This window comes from Bactrocera dorsalis, chromosome 4, assembly GCF_023373825.1.
Source record: "Bactrocera dorsalis isolate Fly_Bdor chromosome 4, ASM2337382v1, whole genome shotgun sequence".
Classification (NCBI taxonomy): Eukaryota; Metazoa; Arthropoda; class Insecta; order Diptera; family Tephritidae; genus Bactrocera; species Bactrocera dorsalis.
The window spans coordinates 235,953-254,490 of record NC_064306.1 but is presented as its reverse complement, the minus strand read 5'-3'; the positions used below and the strand labels follow the sequence as shown (position 1 = coordinate 254,490).

At 37.5% G+C, this 18,538-nt stretch overlaps 1 protein-coding gene across 7 annotated transcripts in view; it reads left to right on the top strand.

Moving 5' to 3' along the window:
* LOC105230361 (mucin-5AC) overlaps nt 1-18,538 on the top strand; it is a 44,784-nt gene that overhangs the window by 12,453 nt on the left and 13,793 nt on the right. For 5 of the 7 annotated variants that reach the window (XM_049456626.1, XM_019991771.3, XM_049456621.1 and 2 more), the window contains one exon: nt 3,380-3,405. The exons of the other annotated variants lie outside the window; for them this stretch is intronic. The gene's annotated coding sequence lies outside the window, so the exon portion shown is untranslated. The remainder of the gene's footprint in view (nt 1-3,379; nt 3,406-18,538) is intronic. 7 annotated transcript variants of the gene reach the window in all.

The window sequence follows — 18,538 nt, the reverse complement described above, 5'->3', positions numbered from 1 at the left end:
TTAAACGACTATTTATCTGTATTTATCTGCTGTCGAATGACCTTGGCAAGGGCAGCTCTTTTGAACCTGTTACTATGTTAGCGCCATACTGGCGCACAATTTATCAGATACGAGTATTCATTCCCTTGTTAAGATACTTTTACATTTTTTTTGCGCGGCTCAAACACAACAAAAGCAATAAACTATAGATCAGCACTACAAGGCAATAAACAAGCATTAAATGAGCCGCTTCGAACACACCTTAAAAGCTTTCGGCTGGACGCTGGCGACTAGGTCTGGAACGTGCACAATTGCATTGTTCCTCGCGTATGTTTGTTGTGTGTTGGCGATATGTGCGACTCTAAGTACTTTTATTCGTTGAGAAATACTTATAGGTTTTTAATAGCGTAGTAGCAGCTCATTAAGTAGGCATCTATTTTTATGTGGAAGTATGTACGTAAGCATATGCAGCTGCATTTTTTAATTTAGAATATAATTATTTATTTATAAAAACCTTTTATTGGGTATTAATGTGAGTTACGAAATCTATTGGAGTATTTAGCGTTTTCAGCGAAACAAAATAAAAGCTATGAAATAAGCTGGACCAACACACGACCAACCTCGATAAAATTTCAATTTAATAAGTAATTTTTAATTAACAATAAAATGGTGGCTTTAGTTTATTTTTATAGCTGAACCTCATCTTTTTCGCATTAAGTTCCAACTGCAACATTGCAAACCTTACAAAATAACTTAAGCACCAATAAATTGGGCACACCCGTTTCGTGCAGCAGCGTAATTATGTCATTTGCCAAAGTATTAGCAGCACTTAGCGAGCAGCTGATATGTGGTGCAGAAGTTGGCAGCAATTTCGATTGAATTAAAGAAAAAGAAGAAAATTTCGTGGACGTCAATGGGCGACAGCAAGCATGCTGCCCACAGCCCACTCACATTAATGAGCAGCGACAAAGGCGTATTTTAAAGAGAGGCGTGGAGAATGAGGTGTAGGTTAGTTTAAGTTACGACTAGTTAAAAATCTTTTCACACAAATAATTACCAATAGATATGTAAATAATATCACTTTCTCATTCAATTGATTGCTTTAAACATTTCAAACCACTTGCAGATTTTTTTCTCATTTGAAAACGAGTGTAAATTATAAAAGATTTTCGCCCCTAAATTACAGATTAACATAACAATATTTAGCGATAATGGGCAGTAAACTTTTACTTTCTTAAAAAAAAATATTATTTTCTGGACGCAGTCAATGAAAGCCGAAAATACTGAATAAGTTTGTATAGAGTTTTAAGTAAAAGCATGAAAGATACATATTTCCTAGGAATTGAAAGCAAATAATTTGCCACATTTAAGCTTCATTAGCGCTTTTGCAGCCACACAAAAAGTTCCATTATTGCCACAGAGAGGCTTAGTGAATTAGAGAGAATAGTAGCTCTGTATACACAGATAAATATTTATAAGAAAGTAAATACAATATGTAGGTAAATCTCAATGTAAAATTAGCGAATTTTTGTGAAAGTAAGGCGAGTTAGCTTGAAATGCGACTTTGTCATTATACAATTAATATAATGTGAGCGACGCGGTAGTTCACCAAGAGTCAAAACAAGTCACAAATTAGTATTAAGAGACGATGTAGAATAAGTTAAAATCATGTATATACAAGTAGAGATACAGACAAGTATATATGTAGTTGCTAATTATTTTAACCAAAATAAATGTTCACTAAAAAGCGTTAAGCTCGTAATAATAATAATCAAACTCTGTCTAATTTCGTTCGCAATTTAGTTAGCGTATACTCCACACTCAATTACGATAAACTCGTATGATGGCACGTTTATCGTATTTATGAGTGTTATATTCGCATAATAAAGCAATTTGTTTGCGATATTTTTTTGCATAATTTGCGATTTGCATTTCATTATTTGCTCATAATAATTGTTAAAGAGTACAATAGGTTTTGTTTAAATAAATCTTGCCCAATATAAAAGCTGAAACCTTCATCAAATTTGTCTGAACGTAGAAAAAACTGGCGAAGTTTGTAATACTTAGCATTCCAAATCACAAAATTTCTGCTATTTGCCGGGTTAATTTTGAGACCTTTTGAAAACCTTTAAACATACATACATACTTGTGCAGCTACAAATTAATAAAAATTTAAAAATAATATACAGATATTAAAATATATGAAAAAAATTATTGTGAGTTCTACTCATTATTTTTTATTTTATATTTCAAAAGTTGTAATGAAGTATCGGCAAACAATATAAATTGCTCGTATAAGGCTCGTTGAGAATATTTATATTCGCTTTAAGCTGAGTAATATTGCATACGAATGAATTATGCCTATTTTGACGAAGTGTCATCTCAAATCACTTTCAAATTTATTACAAAACAATAAAAATGCATATTTTTTCCATTAACGCCCGACCGCAAACGCGGAAATATCTGGCCACAAAAAATTCATATAGATATCCGCTGCACTCGTTGTGACAGCGGATCATTTTCACAATAAGCTTGTGACACCACACGACAGTCGAAATACTAATTAAATACAAATCATAAAGATTGCCCAATATATGTCGCCGCTAGAGACGGGTTAAGCGCACGGTACGATTACAATGCGACCAGTTGGTGAAGACATAACAAAATTAGGGCAAAATGCAAATATGCGGCCGCGAAGAGTGCGAAGTGTAATGTGAAGCGCTGCATCATTGTAACGCGCGCTTTGAATTCGGCTTTGGGTGAATGAAAGCACAGCACCGGCGCGCAAAAAAAATCGAATTTTAACAACTCAGCTTAGCTGGACGTCAAAGCAGGCTGACAAGCTGAACAGGCAAACAGCTGTTTGGGCGGCGCGCACATCGTAATCAGGCACGCCATGACAAGTGTCTTGCGATTCATTGCAATTCGTACATTTACTTCACTTTTCGCTTTTATTTTGGTTTTATGTTTACAGGCGACCCAGCAAGTGCTTCGTGAGCAGCAATGTTTGAGCTTATGTGTAAATATTTCACAAACAAGCTGGTAGAGTAGTTTTCGTTATGACGAAGGTGTGGATTTCGCCACATATACTGATGAAGTACACAATTGCAAGCGAACTAAGATGCAATACTTCGCACGCATTGCAGGTCGTGAAATATCCATAATAACTGGAGTTTTTAAGACGAGCGCGCTTCAAAACTTGCTATCAATATGAGCACACATTACGGTCACTTAATCGCCAAGCTTACCACTCTTTTGTTGAAAAATTTTATGTAATATTTTTTGGTATACCCAACAACATCGCCTACGAAATTAACAGAAAATATTGATGAAATTAATATTTACTTTATAAAAACACACTAGGATACATTTAACTGACAACGCCCTTTTCTCTTTACAGATTTCAAAATTCTTGCTTTCTAAGAGGTGAGTAAAAAAACGCTCACATAACCAATAATTAGTTACAAACTACACAGAGATGAGTATAAACACTTAGAGATGCTATAAAACACGTTATTACTAGTAAATTAGTAGCGATAAACGAACAATCGACAGATCGGCTATTCGTCCAACGTCCACGATGCCGTACGCCGCGTCACGCCGCACTTCACCGCACAGTGCTCACATTGGTGATGCACCAACAACGCTTTGTGTTCACTCTCTGTTTAATATTCGAGATTGGTGATTTAGATTTGCGATGGTTGTTTGCTTGCTTTGTTGCTGCTTCCCAACTATTCGCCTTCTTGGCTAGCATTTTGTAAAGCTAGTAACTTATGTGAATATTATACATTCGCAACAACAAAAGCAACAGCTACCAGTTGCTGTTGATTTTAAAACGAAACGGGGTACCTAAAGGTATGCATATGATAAAACAAAGTGAATTTATAATTCAAGGTCGCTATTTCACAGTTCGCTAAATTGCGTTGTAAGGCGATATAAATGCAGAATATCGTGAAAAATAGCAAGCTGTGGCGTTGAATTTTAAGTGTCTCATCGATTATACAACCAAATGAGAGACGGTGTTAAATACTAATCAACAAATCACATAGAAATTTATGTGGCATCACAATAAGAATATGAAATATGGCACTCAAGTAACGTAAGCCCAGAAAAATCCGGCTCAAATTTTTTTCGAAAATCCATTTAGGTTTCAATTTAGAGCCTCAAAGCTGAAATCACAATCAGCCATGGAATTGCTGCAATTCTGTCAGATTTCAAAATAAAAACAAAAACTACGCAAGGACAGTGGAAGATGGAACCTCTTTCAAATATCATTTCAGTTAACTCCTACAGAGACCGGCTACTTCATAATCTTTATTCAGTAGCGAGAGTCCTTCAGTTTTCAATGTAAATTTTGTTTTTACCAGCATGATCTTCTTTGCTTTGGCACTTTCTATCAATCAATCATAGCAATTTCCAGCGATGCCAATACGCGCGCAAAAATTTAAGCAAGCGTATACGTTAGCTGGTATTGCAAGCTGCATAAAACGGGCCAAATGAGACAACGGCATTGTGGCGGCGCTGTGGTAGGCTGTGGCAAGCAATACGCCGTTATTGCATTGCGAAAGCGCTTCGGTATTACCATTGGCTTCGCATAGCGTAAAATGTAAACAGCAAGACGTTTCGCACCTAAGCGCTTGGTTGTATGTACAGGTACAGTTCATTTCTTAGCACGCAGAGTAGGGGCGAGAAGGTGAGCTAACGTGTTGCATGCGATTCGGCGCTGAGGCACGAAACGCCGCACACGTAACAAAGCGGAAGCGCAGCGGCGCGAAAAATGCGGCAATGCCAACAATTGCAGGGAAAATCGATTTAGCCGAAGTAGTCGCAAGGCGGCAGCATCAAATGTCGGTTAGTGGACAAGGAAGCTAAAGTACTGAAATCAAGTGGTGTTTGTTCTTTTTTGAATCTGGCCGCTGCACCGGGAAGTGGTCAGCACATAACCTGTTGCTGCTGCCGTTGCCGTTGCCGTTGCCGTTTTCATTCACTTTCTCAAGCATGCAGCAATTCGCTACAGTGGAAATTTTGTGTGAAAATCAAGCAGCGAAAATGGAAAGTCGGTAAGACGAAAGTGTGTCACTAATTACCGAAAATCCATTTTCAAAACTGGATTTGTCTAATTTCGATACGAGAAAAATACTAAAAACTTAATAGCTATGCGCCACAAATCGTCGTAACCCAGCAAAACAGCAGAAGCCACACGAGTTCGTACACGGTACGTGCAACTAAAACTGGTAGGCCAACTTTTCCAGGCATGCAGGCAAACAAGCACATCGCCTATGCCAAGCATTCCCCCAGCTGGCCGGCGGCAAGAGTTCATCAATTCAACCAGCTATGCATTCAGCCATCCATCCATCCAACTAACTGACTAACAAGCCACTCGATAGCGGCGGCACGTACACGCAACGCAAATAACTGCAATACTGACGTGCGGCTAAAGAGCGAGCCTGCTAACGATACCAACAACGTGGCGTCGAGTCGGTGCATTTTCAGTTTTCCTTTCTGCAACAAACTTGCAGCCAGTGTTGCACCTACATATCGAGCGCACAGGTGGCCGCCACCGCTGTTAGCCAAAACAGGTTCTTGACCATAAGCGTAGAAAGGGGCCAGCCACCAGGAAGTACAACAGCAGTGTAGGCACCCAAATGAGCAGCGCAATAGAAGCGCAAAGGCAGCTTTTCAGGCGCGCCACAAACGGCGACAAGCTCTCAACGCCACGTGCACATGTAGCTATGCTCCAAGGGTGCCGCTCGCGAACTTCATAGATTTTATATTTCCAAATTTATTTTGAAGTTATGGAAAGACGTGCATACGTCATAATCAGTAGGTATGTGTAAACTTAATCGCATGTATTTAATCTGCTTATGGTGTCATATGTAATTTGGTGTTTTTTCATGAATTCTTGACTTTTTTCATTTAGTATGAGCGTGTTTAAAAAAGAAAACAGGTTTTCTGCTATTTTGATTCTACGCTACGCTTCATTGTTATTCGCTGACTGCGGCAGTAAATTTGTTTGTTTTCATAACATTTTTGTTGTCAACTTTTATATAACTTTATGTATGTATGCACTGTGTAAATACTACATGCCTTCAAATACATATGTCAAAGTGTGTGTTTATGTGCTTATGTACATTTGTCAGTTTGTAAGTGCTTAAGTCGACTGTAAGACGACCTCATTTCAAGGTCGAAATTTCACACATTTTATTGTCATCATTTGCGTGTTCTTTTTTATTATTATTATTTGTTGTTGTTGTTGTTTTAGCACCTTCTATGCTTAGTAAGTAATTTTTATTTATCTCAAGCAAAAAATTGTTTCTTGTTTTTGTTGCCGTATATTATCTGCTACTGGTTTGCGGGCAGGCAAAGCGATATCGTTTCACTTTACTTATAATCAGTTTGTATATGAAATTAAATTCGGTTTGTTTTTTAAGCACATATGTAAAATTCCAAAGCAGTTAACAGCAATTCGCTTGTGAGCTTTCGCTTCACTGAACTGATTTCAAAGCTGCCGACAAATGATCAACAAACAGACTAACCATATTAAATTAACAAGTGAAGTGGCAAAATCACGGTTCAAAGAAGGAATTAGAATAATAAAAATTAATTAATTAAAAGCAGTTCTATGTGCACATTTGACCAAACGGTCTCGTGTACGGATTTCAACAAGTTTATTCACGGAATATTTCAAGTATTTGTCCGCAGTTTTGTTTCAGTGACTTTTTGTTCAAACCTTAGCCATAAAAAGAAGTAAGCTTAATCAAAAGCTATGTGAGCACCTAAATTTATAATAATATTTAAATAATATATCCACATTTCCATAAAAAACGATATTTTTTGCAATAACTAGTTGGTTATTTTCGTGAAATAAAAAAAAAATGATTTTAATAAATTAAAAAAAAAAAAAATTTATTTTAAAAAATCTTTCCCGTTAGTAAAAATTACAGATATGTAGTTTGAAAAACTATACGTTTTTAGAGGTCTTAATTTCAAAGTTTGTAGTTTTGAGTTGATTTTTCTGGCACTACTATTTTCATGAACACAGCTGTATGTACATACATATATCAGAACACAAAATAGTGCAATTTGTGAAGGGCTTAAAAAGTGAAACTCATACACAAAAAACAAGTACACACAAGTTTTGTGTTATTGCTACAACCCATTTTGGCCCTGGAACTAAGTTACATGCAGCTGTCGCTCGTCACTTTTCCAACTTGAACGCATTTTTTTATGGAAGCCCATATTTGCTGTGCATGTCACTCGCTAAGCCCGTAACGAAATATTTCAAATAGCTGAGCTGTTGCATTGCACTAAATCGCAACATTATCAGCGCCTTTATTGTGACATTTGCAACTGTTGCTGTTTTTACCACACTGCAGTTGACAAGTTTATCGCTGGCGCAATCAATTTGAGTGCGCCGCTTCCTTCTCAAACTGTGCTAGCTGAACATTAAACACTTCACAGTTTGTACTTTGCTAGCCGAAAAACAAACGTCACAGACAACTAACATTTTGAAAATAATAAAACACAAATAACAATAAAAATGATGCTGAACAAACTAAACCAAGCACGCATGTGAAAGTTGCCACTTTTTCACTTGCGAAATTTCTAATCATCGCATAGCTGGTCTGTTGAATGCCACGCCGTACAGCCGCATGCATGTATGTGTGCGCATGGCAGTTCACAGCACTCCACAAAGGCGCACAAAAAGCAGCCAGCAGCAAAAGCACAGCGCCACTTGTGACGCGCCTGACTCCTCGCATACGCCGCCGCTGCACAAACATATGCCTATATGTGTGCGACTCGTTGCATCATGCGGCTAACAACACTTTCGCACGTTGGCAGTTGCAGCAAGCGAGCAACAAATGCGGCATTCGTGTGTGTGTGGGTAGTTGTTGGCGGCGGTGGTCGCAACTAGTAGACAAGTGGCATACGGCAAAAGGAATGTGGCGAGTGGCAAGTGGCAAACGGAGTGTGCAACTTTCAGACTTTGCAATTTTTACGCGTGCTGCAACCAGTGGAAGCTTGAAATCCGCAAGCGAAGCAATGTACATGCGCACTGGCGCACTCTGGTGTATATATACCTACATATGTTTATATTTTGTATGTATGTAGTAGTCGTTAAATGATTACTATTTAAACGTTGTGTTGCAAAACTTGCAATTCCACCAATTTATTGGCAATCAACGCCCGAGTCCTCACCCAAGTTAGCGAAAACACGAAACGTCAGCTTGGCATTTGCAACACTTGCAGCTTCCAAAATGATGACAATTTATTTGGCGAACAACAAAAACAATGCAAGCAATACCAGATTATTATCTTTATGTGTGTGCGTGCATGTATGTAATTGCACAGTCACACATACATACATATTTATATTTAAAAAGTAAAAGTGAAATTTATAATATTTGCAACTTTTCGTTGTTGTTGCGTGTCACACCAAGGATGTCAACAATTATTGGAAATACACAACAGTGAATGACTTGGGATAATCATATGAAAACGATAGAATATACTAAATACGACACAACTGCAAAGGAAAGTGGTTTATTTCGTTTGAAAAATTAGTTATATAATTTAAAAATATTTTTAAAAATATAATTTTAATGGTAGATTAAATCGGACAACACAAGCAGCTTAACATTTGAAAGAAATTCATGTATTAGGGTGGGGGAAAAATTTTTTTTTTCCGCTTGGTACTCTGAGAAATGGGTTGGAGGCCGAATATTTCTTTCCACTAGGTACTCTGAAAAACGGGTTCTTAGACACGTTTAACAACAACGACAATTTAACGTTGCATCAATGAAAATCAGCCACATTTATACCGAAAAGTAATGAAAAACTTCGACAAACGAGTGCGTATGGGTGTGGAAAGCCGTGGAGTCGATTTGATTGATGTGTTATTCCATAAATAACTCTATCCTATGTATTCTAAGTTTCAGTAACAAAATTACAATTTAAAGACTAAAATTTGTGTTTTCTATTTAATTTCAATATTCCGTTTAAGTGGAAGCGAAATTTGATTTTTATGTCTGATAATCAGAAAAATAGGAAACCGTAAGCCCGGGAAGAGCCTCTGCCTACAATTTAAAACACATGCATGAAAAGACTTTCTTAGAGTTGTCTAAGCTCCCATTTTTCAGAGTACCAAAAGAAAAAGTGTACATTTTTGAACCCACCCTAATGCACATATGTATGTAATTTAGTAGTGTGGAGGTATTAAAATGTCGATTTCACCTATCAGCTAAGGTAGGAAAAAGGCATGCCTTGTAACAACGCTCTATGCACTGGGCCATAATAATACAATATTTAATTAAAGTGCATTTTAAAAGTAGCAACAAAATCTAAATGACCAACCATAAACAAGTGACATGAAAAAATGTGGAAATCACGTGAAAAGCAAATTGCAGATAATTGAAATAACTTGAAAATATAAATACAAACTTCGAAACTTTTACTTTGCCAGTTGAGTCAAGTTATTTTGGCATCGATGTGGCATCAATATTGTCGCAAACGTCCAGAAAGCGAAAACGGTAAACAACATGCAGCTGGAGTCATTGACACTGCCGTTCATCACCCCTAATAGCCGAGTGGTGGCTGTTACAGGCTGAACCAGAAAAAAAGTTTTTCTTTATTTTCTATGTTGCATGCAGCAGCCATGGCGAATGATGGCAACTACGCGCCACAAAAGCACCGAGCATCAAGTGAAGAAGTCAGCGGTAAACATGATTGAAATGCCGCACCGTTGCTAAGTATGTATGTATGTCTGTAAGTGCGTTTAGGTTGCACGGGTCAATAGACGAGACCGCAAATAGATAGCAAGCAACAGCCATCAGTTAATATATGATGGACGTTCAAAAATTAATTATGTGCTAAGCCAAAGCTTACTTATTGGGACTTCGAACATACAATGCATCATTGCGTGTTTTTTTTTCTAACTTTTACTCTGTATTACATAACTTTTTCATATTTCTGGTTAGCTTGGCAAACTTGTCAAAATATTATTTGGGTTCCTTTAATCTCACACAACAATTAATTTATCTAAACTATCTATACCAAAATGACAAGGAATTAACCAAAAATATTAAAAATTAGTCTAGAAACATACGTTTGTATGTTGCACAGTTTTATTAATGTCGCCGAGCGATATGAAGGCGTAACAAGGAACCTCCAGCCCAAACTATACATAGCTCCTAACTTTCTTCACTCACGAAAAGCAATAACAGCAAAAAGTTCGTATTTTATACCGTTTATTTTATATAGTACAAGCACTTCTGGATGTTGGCAAGTTTTCTGCGCAGTTACTGCACTTCTGCCGTGACAAACTGTGTCTGAAGTAACTGAATTTGCTCTCGTTGGGTGCAACTCATGCGGCAACGAACGTGCTGACATTGCAAACGATCGCAACCGACAACAAATACCGCTATTGAAAAATTACTTAATGCTGCAACAACAACCAATATACTAGCGGTGGCATGCAACAAGCACTGTTGCACACGAAGTACCTCGACTATACATTGGTCTATTGCTCTTATTGTTGCTGCAAGTTCAGCGGCATGGCTGCAACCTTCAGGCGAAATTCTTGCAACGAAATAAATGTCTAACCGTGACTTTTCCAAAAGATAATCACAACGTTTCCGCGTGTTGTTGTTGCTGTCGATTAATATACATTGTAGGTACTGTTGTTGTGGCGGTTTTGCCACGTCTTTGCCTTAATTCTGGTACTTTGGTTTGCCTTGCATGCGACTGCTGATGCGATATTTCATGCCGTCATAACAGCTAATGCGTTGCAATGGTAAGATATTGACAGCTGTTGCATTCAACAAATACAGAACAACACTTCACATAAGGTAAGCAGCAGAGATCACATTATTTCAGTGCTTGGCTGCATTTTTTGGGCCATAGCGAAAATAACGGCACATCAAAATTGAAAATCGCTTTCAGAGATTACAACATAACAACAAAAATGCGTGACAACTGTGTCAATGTGTCACATTAGCAATAAACACCTGCGAGACCACTGAACTAACGAAGCTCTCAAAAGCCAAGCAGCTGCAAAGGCCGCCAATTCAGTTTTGCGCAGACTCTTAGCCGTTTCAGCAATGGCTGCCGGCTCCAACGCCAACGCCAAAACTAACATTGCCAACAACGCCGTTGGCGAAACAATCAAAAAAATACATGCTCGCAGATGTAGTGCCGTTATTTTTTATCAACTCAATTGTCGTGCATGGCAGCGCCAATCAATTCATAAACAAGATTATAAATTGCAGCAACAACAATTGTCAAATAGCAGTTACGGCGACCGTACGCGTATGTGGATACCGTCCAAGACTGCAATAATTAAGACGAGCCACTGTCGCGCGGCTGTCATATTTGATATAAATCAACGAAAAGCTCAGCCGAGAGCTAATCAAATTTTGAATTTATACAACGCATCTGCATATCCAGTTTTCAAACCAACTTTTCCAGCATAACTTACGAACATTTTAAAGCATTTAAATAATATTCAAATTCGTATAACTAATGAGCTACTAAAAGTCGAAGAAACCGATAAGAAACATAAATCAACTAAAACAGAATATAGCATTTAATTTTTCAAAAATTAGTTAAATAGGGTTTGTTCTACAATAAAAATTAGAAAACCATTAACTTCGGTTGCACCTAAGCTATAATACCCTTCAAAATACAAAAAATACTTTACAAGAAGTTCATTTCGATCGGTGAACTTGTACAGCGGCTACATAGTGTATGCTATATTTGTCCGATTTGAACAATTTGCTTTAGGCAATAACTCATAACCAAATTACGTGAAGATATCTCGTCAAATGAAAAAGCCTTCCATACAAGCACTGGATTCAAACCGTTCAGTTTGTATGGCTGCTATATGCTACAGTGGTCCGATATCGGTGGTTCTGACATATGAGCAGCATCTTGGAGAAAAAAAGTCACGCACAAAATTTCAATTCGATATCTGAAAAACCGCAGATACGGACTGTCGGAAATGGCTAAATCAACTCAGCCAATCACAAGTGAATATTGACATGTGAGTTAGAAAGTTACTGATGCACCACTGCCGAACACCAAATCCATACAGTAATTTAACAAATTCACTTAGATTAAGATCGCTGTTTGAGCTAACGGTGATAAATGCTGCTTATTTGGTATGGGAAAATTTGTCTTAATAGACTTACCTCCGGCGTCGCACAGTTGCATATCGAAATCTAACAACATCTTGATGACTTGGTACTTGCTACCGTGGCTAATTTTTTCCAAATCCCCCAACTTTCTTTAGACAATTTCGAGTACTTATCGATACTTGCAGAGCAACGTATTTATGAACTCATACGCAATTTTTAAAAAATAATAGACTTGAAGGTTTAAAACCCAATGAAATGCGGCTTGTTGCACATTGGCGTTATGGCCCAGGGCTACCCAGGGTCATCAGCTGATGCAATCAAAATCACACATACAAAAATATTTGTATATCAATTTCGTAAGCAGACATATGTACAAATGTAGAAATAGCTTGCATTTTTCTTAAATAAATCGACCGACATATACATATGTATGTATGTATGTTTATACGTATAACTGCATGCATATACGAACAATTGGGTGTAAAATTTTATGACATATTTTTAAATTTATGTTCACCAAGTGCATGTATAAACCTAAATCGAGCTCTTTGGCGCAAGGTGAACCGCAAATTGCGGCGGCGGCGCACAGCCAAGCCGAACGTTGCCACTTAACGGTTGCAACCAGCATTATTCTAGAGTTCAATGCTCCACATTGTCTGTTATTCAAGTATTTGTGCGCGTGCAGCTTTATGTGGCTGTATATGCGTTTGACACGCCTGCGGTTACTGTTCCACACTAGCAATATTAACTCGAATCGCAATTGCATTTGAAGTCACAGTGGCGCATGCGCATTGTGTGCCGCAACGTGGCTAAGTGACTGACAACATGCCGGCCGCACTGCATGTGGGGCTTAATGCTATTAAAAGCGAGTGACAAATAACAATTCCAATAAATGCGGGCTGTCGTCGACGTTGACGTTCACGCTTAGTTGCTCCAGTGGACGCCCATTCTTGTGCGAAGCACTCGCATGCGTATATATATACGTACATACATATGAGTGTACGTACAATGAGCGTAAATATAACCAAATCGTTGGTTTTTAGTAGTATATCTGTTATTGATGGGAGGTTCCCTTAAAAAGGATTTATTCCCGAAGGCAGTAAGGCGACGTAACCAAATTAATCAGGCTTCTACAAAGCCTATTATTTTGTTGCGCAATTCTGCGCATTGCAGTTTAATTGGAATTAGATGGAATGAGAAATTATAAATTATGGTGAAATGTTAGGACAAACAGAAAAAACCCGTTCGGTTAGGTTTTGTGGGCGCTGCCGAGTGGCGCTAAATGTCATATTACACAAATCAAGCAATCAAAACTTACGTGTGAAGTATCGATTCGGTGTGTGTCTCGATACATTCAACTGGCGACTTGTTTGACTGTCTAACTGATCGCCACTTAACCGATTACGAACTCTTCGTTGTGACTGTTTGTTCAAAAGTATGTCCAAGCGTCTTGTATCTGTCGGGCAGTCGAACGCTAACCGGTCTTGTTGGCTCCACAACCATTAGCGAGTGCAAATAATCAGACACAAGCAAACAACGCAAGTACACTCTCTATGCATATCTTAAGCCGAAGGAATGCGCCTATCTTTCAGTGTTCGCGAATAATATCTTAGAGACTGTTAAACAAGAGATTCGCCACTTTTATTGATACACGGTTGCCGTTGCCTTGTTGGCCTTTTTCGCTTTCAGTTTTCTTCGTTACGTTTACTTTTACCTACATTATTGTCATTGCTCACATACATACATATGTATTTACAAAAATACATACATATACGAATGCATATTTACAAAGATAAGTCAACACATATGGGTACGAAGTGGACTTATGCCCATAAAGCATTGTATTGCCGTCTTTATAATAATTATTATTATTAGTTTTACTAGTCGGTTAATGAGTATTTTTATAGCCATGTCTCTGGCGATAAGCCTGCTTTAGGAATGTACGTGTATATGTGTGTGTGTTTTGTTTTATTGCACAAAATTTATGTACGTGTACATACAGACATATATTCATATGTACAACTATGTGCATACGTGAGTTGACTGGTCATATTTACAAAACAAACGTGTTTCTTATGCCATTTAAGTGTTGCATGTGGCACGTACCGCGCAAGTACACATGATAAACACCGAGAGAGAAAATTAAACAATTACGTAAACACATATGTATGTACTTATACACATTTACATTATAGATATGAATATATGTTCCTGCAACACCCTTCCACAATTGCAATATACACACAAAATTGTTAGTGGGTTGGTTAAGGAAAATCAGGAAGTTTCGTAATTCAACTTCCAGGTTTATAAAACGCGAAGCTAGCTAGAGGACTATTAATGAAGATTAGGAAAGAAAGAAAATTTTCCTTGTTGTACGTAGAAAATATTTGCATTTATGTAAAAAAAAAAAACTGAATTCTTATCGCAAATCAAATGCAGCTCATTCTACACTAAACACAACAAAATACTACGTCGCTGATTTCAACTTCAGGAGCCCTATAGGATCCAAAGATCATTTCATATTAATGAATTGGTTTTCGGAATACATGTACGAAATTTAATAGTTAAAACTTCATATTGACAAATTTTAAAGGCTGATACTTGCAGTAATGTTAATGAGCTCTTATTCATTGGGAATATACGAACTAGTGCTAAAGGAAACTGACTTTCGGAGATGTAGACTATTAAGCAGTCGTGTACGTGTGTCTACATTAAAAAGTCAAAAATGTTCGTCAGGCGGATAGAGCAGAGGAAATTGGTGGTTGGTTGCAAGCGGAGTAGCAGTTAAAGAATTTGTTTTTGAAAAAATGTATATTTATGAAAAAATTAACATTTATATAATTTTACATAATAGACAGCACAGTTCACGGATATAAACCCCAAAACATTTTCAATTTGCAACACTGCCACTTGCACAAGGAAAATGAAATCTAGCAAATAATAGTCGACTATTTGCGCCACTGATTCGTGCCGCATTCCAGACGTCAGAGTGAGTTGAGAGACTTTGCTACATAGATCACCAAACGAAGCTTGAGCACACACACACAAATCGCACATATAATGATTTATGTACATACGTGTGACTTTTGCTGTCAAGAAATAGCTTGCGACACATGAAAATTACAAAATTAAAAGTACTCGCTTAACAATTTTACGAATGACTGACACAAGTTGTTTAGATTTCAAGCTGTTTTGAGTAACCTGGTTTCCAATTCATTTTACTGTTTAACACACGATGCTGATGACACAATTCGCCAATTTGACGGCTGCAGTTGCCGAAATGACATTTACTAAGCGCTGTTGTTTTTATTTTTTATTTTTTTTTTTTGAAAAGAAATAATTTTTTTCATTGGGCAATCTTATAAGTTAAAAACGGATTTGATTTCGATTATTCAGATTATATGACGGCTATATACTACAGTGTTCCGATCTGAACAATTTCTTCGGAGATTGCAGCAATACTTTTGCAAATTAGTCACAGCACATTTCGGGAAGATACCTCGTGAAATAAAAAAACGGCTTACATATTTGGTTCATTAAAGTTCATTATATTATACATATAAAAAATAAGTGTAAGTTTGATTAGAAATACGAAAAGACTTTTTCGACATCTAATATTTGTAGGCGAGGTAGCTATGTAAAACATTTTAAGCCCTAGCATAACATGTGACGCCACTTTTAGATGCATTTGCAACTATCTGTTTATACAGTTCGTCATTGTACATACATACATACATACATATGTAATTCATTGTGTCTGCGAGTAAAAGCAATTGTAACTAATTGACTATTCGCACAGTCAATGAGTTCAAGCAGTTATTAGACGAGTCTTTATGGTCACACATCCGCATATAAATAGTGCAAGTGACAAAACGGACGGACGGACGGACAAGTGGCGAATGACAGACAAATTTGAAATAAATTGTCAACTCCTGTGCATTGTATGTCAGTCATTTAATCGCCGGCTCTCTTCTTTATTTGTTGTGGGAGTGAATTTAGTAATTTTATTTGCTTTTATACAATTGTCCCACTTGTGATTTTTCACATATCTAGATGATTAAAATATGTATACGTATTTATAATACAGACTTATGTTAAGAAAGTTATAAGCAACAAAAGCTACTAGCGAGCGCGGTTATATGTATATTATCCTATAAACCTTTTCTCTCGATGAAGCTTCAGCTGTATTTTGGCCTTGCATTAACTCTTGAAAGTGTGTCGAAGTTAAGTGCATAAATATGTACATGTATGTGTGTGTATGTTTGCATGCAGCTGCAGAGCGGCGATCGCTATCAGCTGTGAATCATCATTACAAAATACACCGCAACAAGATTTATAACAAAAAGAGAACATTGGCAAGTGTTGGAAAGTTGGCACTTTTCGGGTTTGTTTTTTAACTTAACTCAAATGGGTACCGATACATGAAGCTGTTGTTATAAGGAAATTAAGTTGCCTGCTGAAAGCTTATTACTTGCTGTATGTTGCCTTGACTTGCCCTTAATCACCGACGTCAGTGATGGATAAAGCGATGAGGGGGAAAGGCAACGAATAAGAAACTAAATGGAAAGTAGCACTAATGTCTGCAACACCATCCACTATTAAGTTCAGTGGGGGACAAAAACATTTGTATGCCACACTGTGAATTAGGGCACAATCACGATGGTCAGCCGGTATTTCACGTATTGGAAAAATATATATGTAAGTATGTCTCTGCTAGAGAAGGTCAATCGTGTTGTTATTGTAGCGACAGAAAACACTACTGAATTAATTCCAAAGAATGGTGCCGAGTTAACATCCCATGACCGGATAAAAATTCGAGTCTGTTTTGGTTACTTAGACCCGACTTTCGTGGGAACGATCAATCGTGTATTTATCAGTTGTACGTGTCTACAACACGTCACAACATTTTATGGCCTTGAAATTTGCTTTTTTTAAGTTCGTGTATCATAAGGATCTTTGCTGTGCGCTCCAAATGTACTAATGTAATCGCTATACACTTTTTATCCGAATCTCCACAATGCCACCAAGCGCATTGCAAATCTTAGAAATATATGAGTTCGTGCCACTTTTTCTTAACTTTTCACCATACTCTTTACTCAGCCGTTCAGCAGTCGTCTGCTACCTACATATATTAGCCGCTCTACCGCTATGTTGGTACTATAAATTGAGGCCAGCGAATGCCAGTGTGCCAAAGCGAGCAAAATATCAACACAGCGGAAAAGTAAAGCTCAGCATCCAAGTAGGAGCGAAGTATGGTGACTTTTGCGCGCTTAGGAGCTAGCTACCTATAGTGCTCTTGAACCAGCGGCTGGTTTGGTACAATTTCACTTCAGAAACTACTTGTATGCTCACTACTCTGTAATCTCAATGAATGAAATTTCTTTGCGGTTTTACGCTCCATTGCTTCTTTGTCACGCATTTCACTTTTCTTTCAATTTCATATCGTGATTTTTACATTCGGTGCCACAGTGTGGTGTGAGAATCAGTGCATCATGTAGCGAATTTCTATTTCTGTAATAACAAAACTAAAGCGGCAATGCATCTATACGAGATACATACATATGTATATGAATGCCGTACTTGGCTATTGGCCCACAAAGAAATCACATTGCCAAAGTTAAGGTTGTGGCTGCCGTTGCTGCCGCGGCCACGGCGCACCCATAAATTGCAGCCAGGGAGCTAGTATTCGGTTCAGACTTGACTACGAAAAGCAGCGGGCAAAAACAAAGGAAACCCTAAATAAAATTACAAAACAGAATATAAGCAAACTAAAAAAATAAGCCATGAAATTTATAGCGATCAGGTTGAAGTGATAAGAAATTGAAATGCTGCTTTACTTTCAAACATAACAGCGCCGAAACACTTCTATACTATTCTTGCACCAATTACATACCACAAAGAATGGAATGACACAAAAAATGGATTAAGCAGCACTCAATTTACTGACATATTCGAATTTTGCTTTGTTGTTGCTACAAATACTTTTGTTTGAAGCAAAAAATCGAAACATTTATCATTTTTCTAGGGCATTCCTAGTCAAGAACTATAGAGTCCTGTCTGCCGAACAATGCCGGGAAATCATAAAAACATTTACTCTGTTCTTTATGAGCACAGTCTAAAGACAAAAATTATTTATAGATCTTTCAAATAGACATCAGTAATTACTAAATTTGATCATTAAACAAAAACCTACCTGACAGCTTGCATTAACAACACCAGAGTCTAACCAGTAGCGAATTCATATGGGGGGAAATTTTCAAAGATTTTCGAAACCTGGCCCTCACCGTTTCGTTTTGTGAAATTATTCTATTCAATAACGTACTCCCCGCAAAACTATTTCTGGATCCGCCCCTGGCCTTACATACATACAATTATTTACTAACCTGCGCCAACCACCTTCTGGCGCTGTAACTAAATCGAACGAT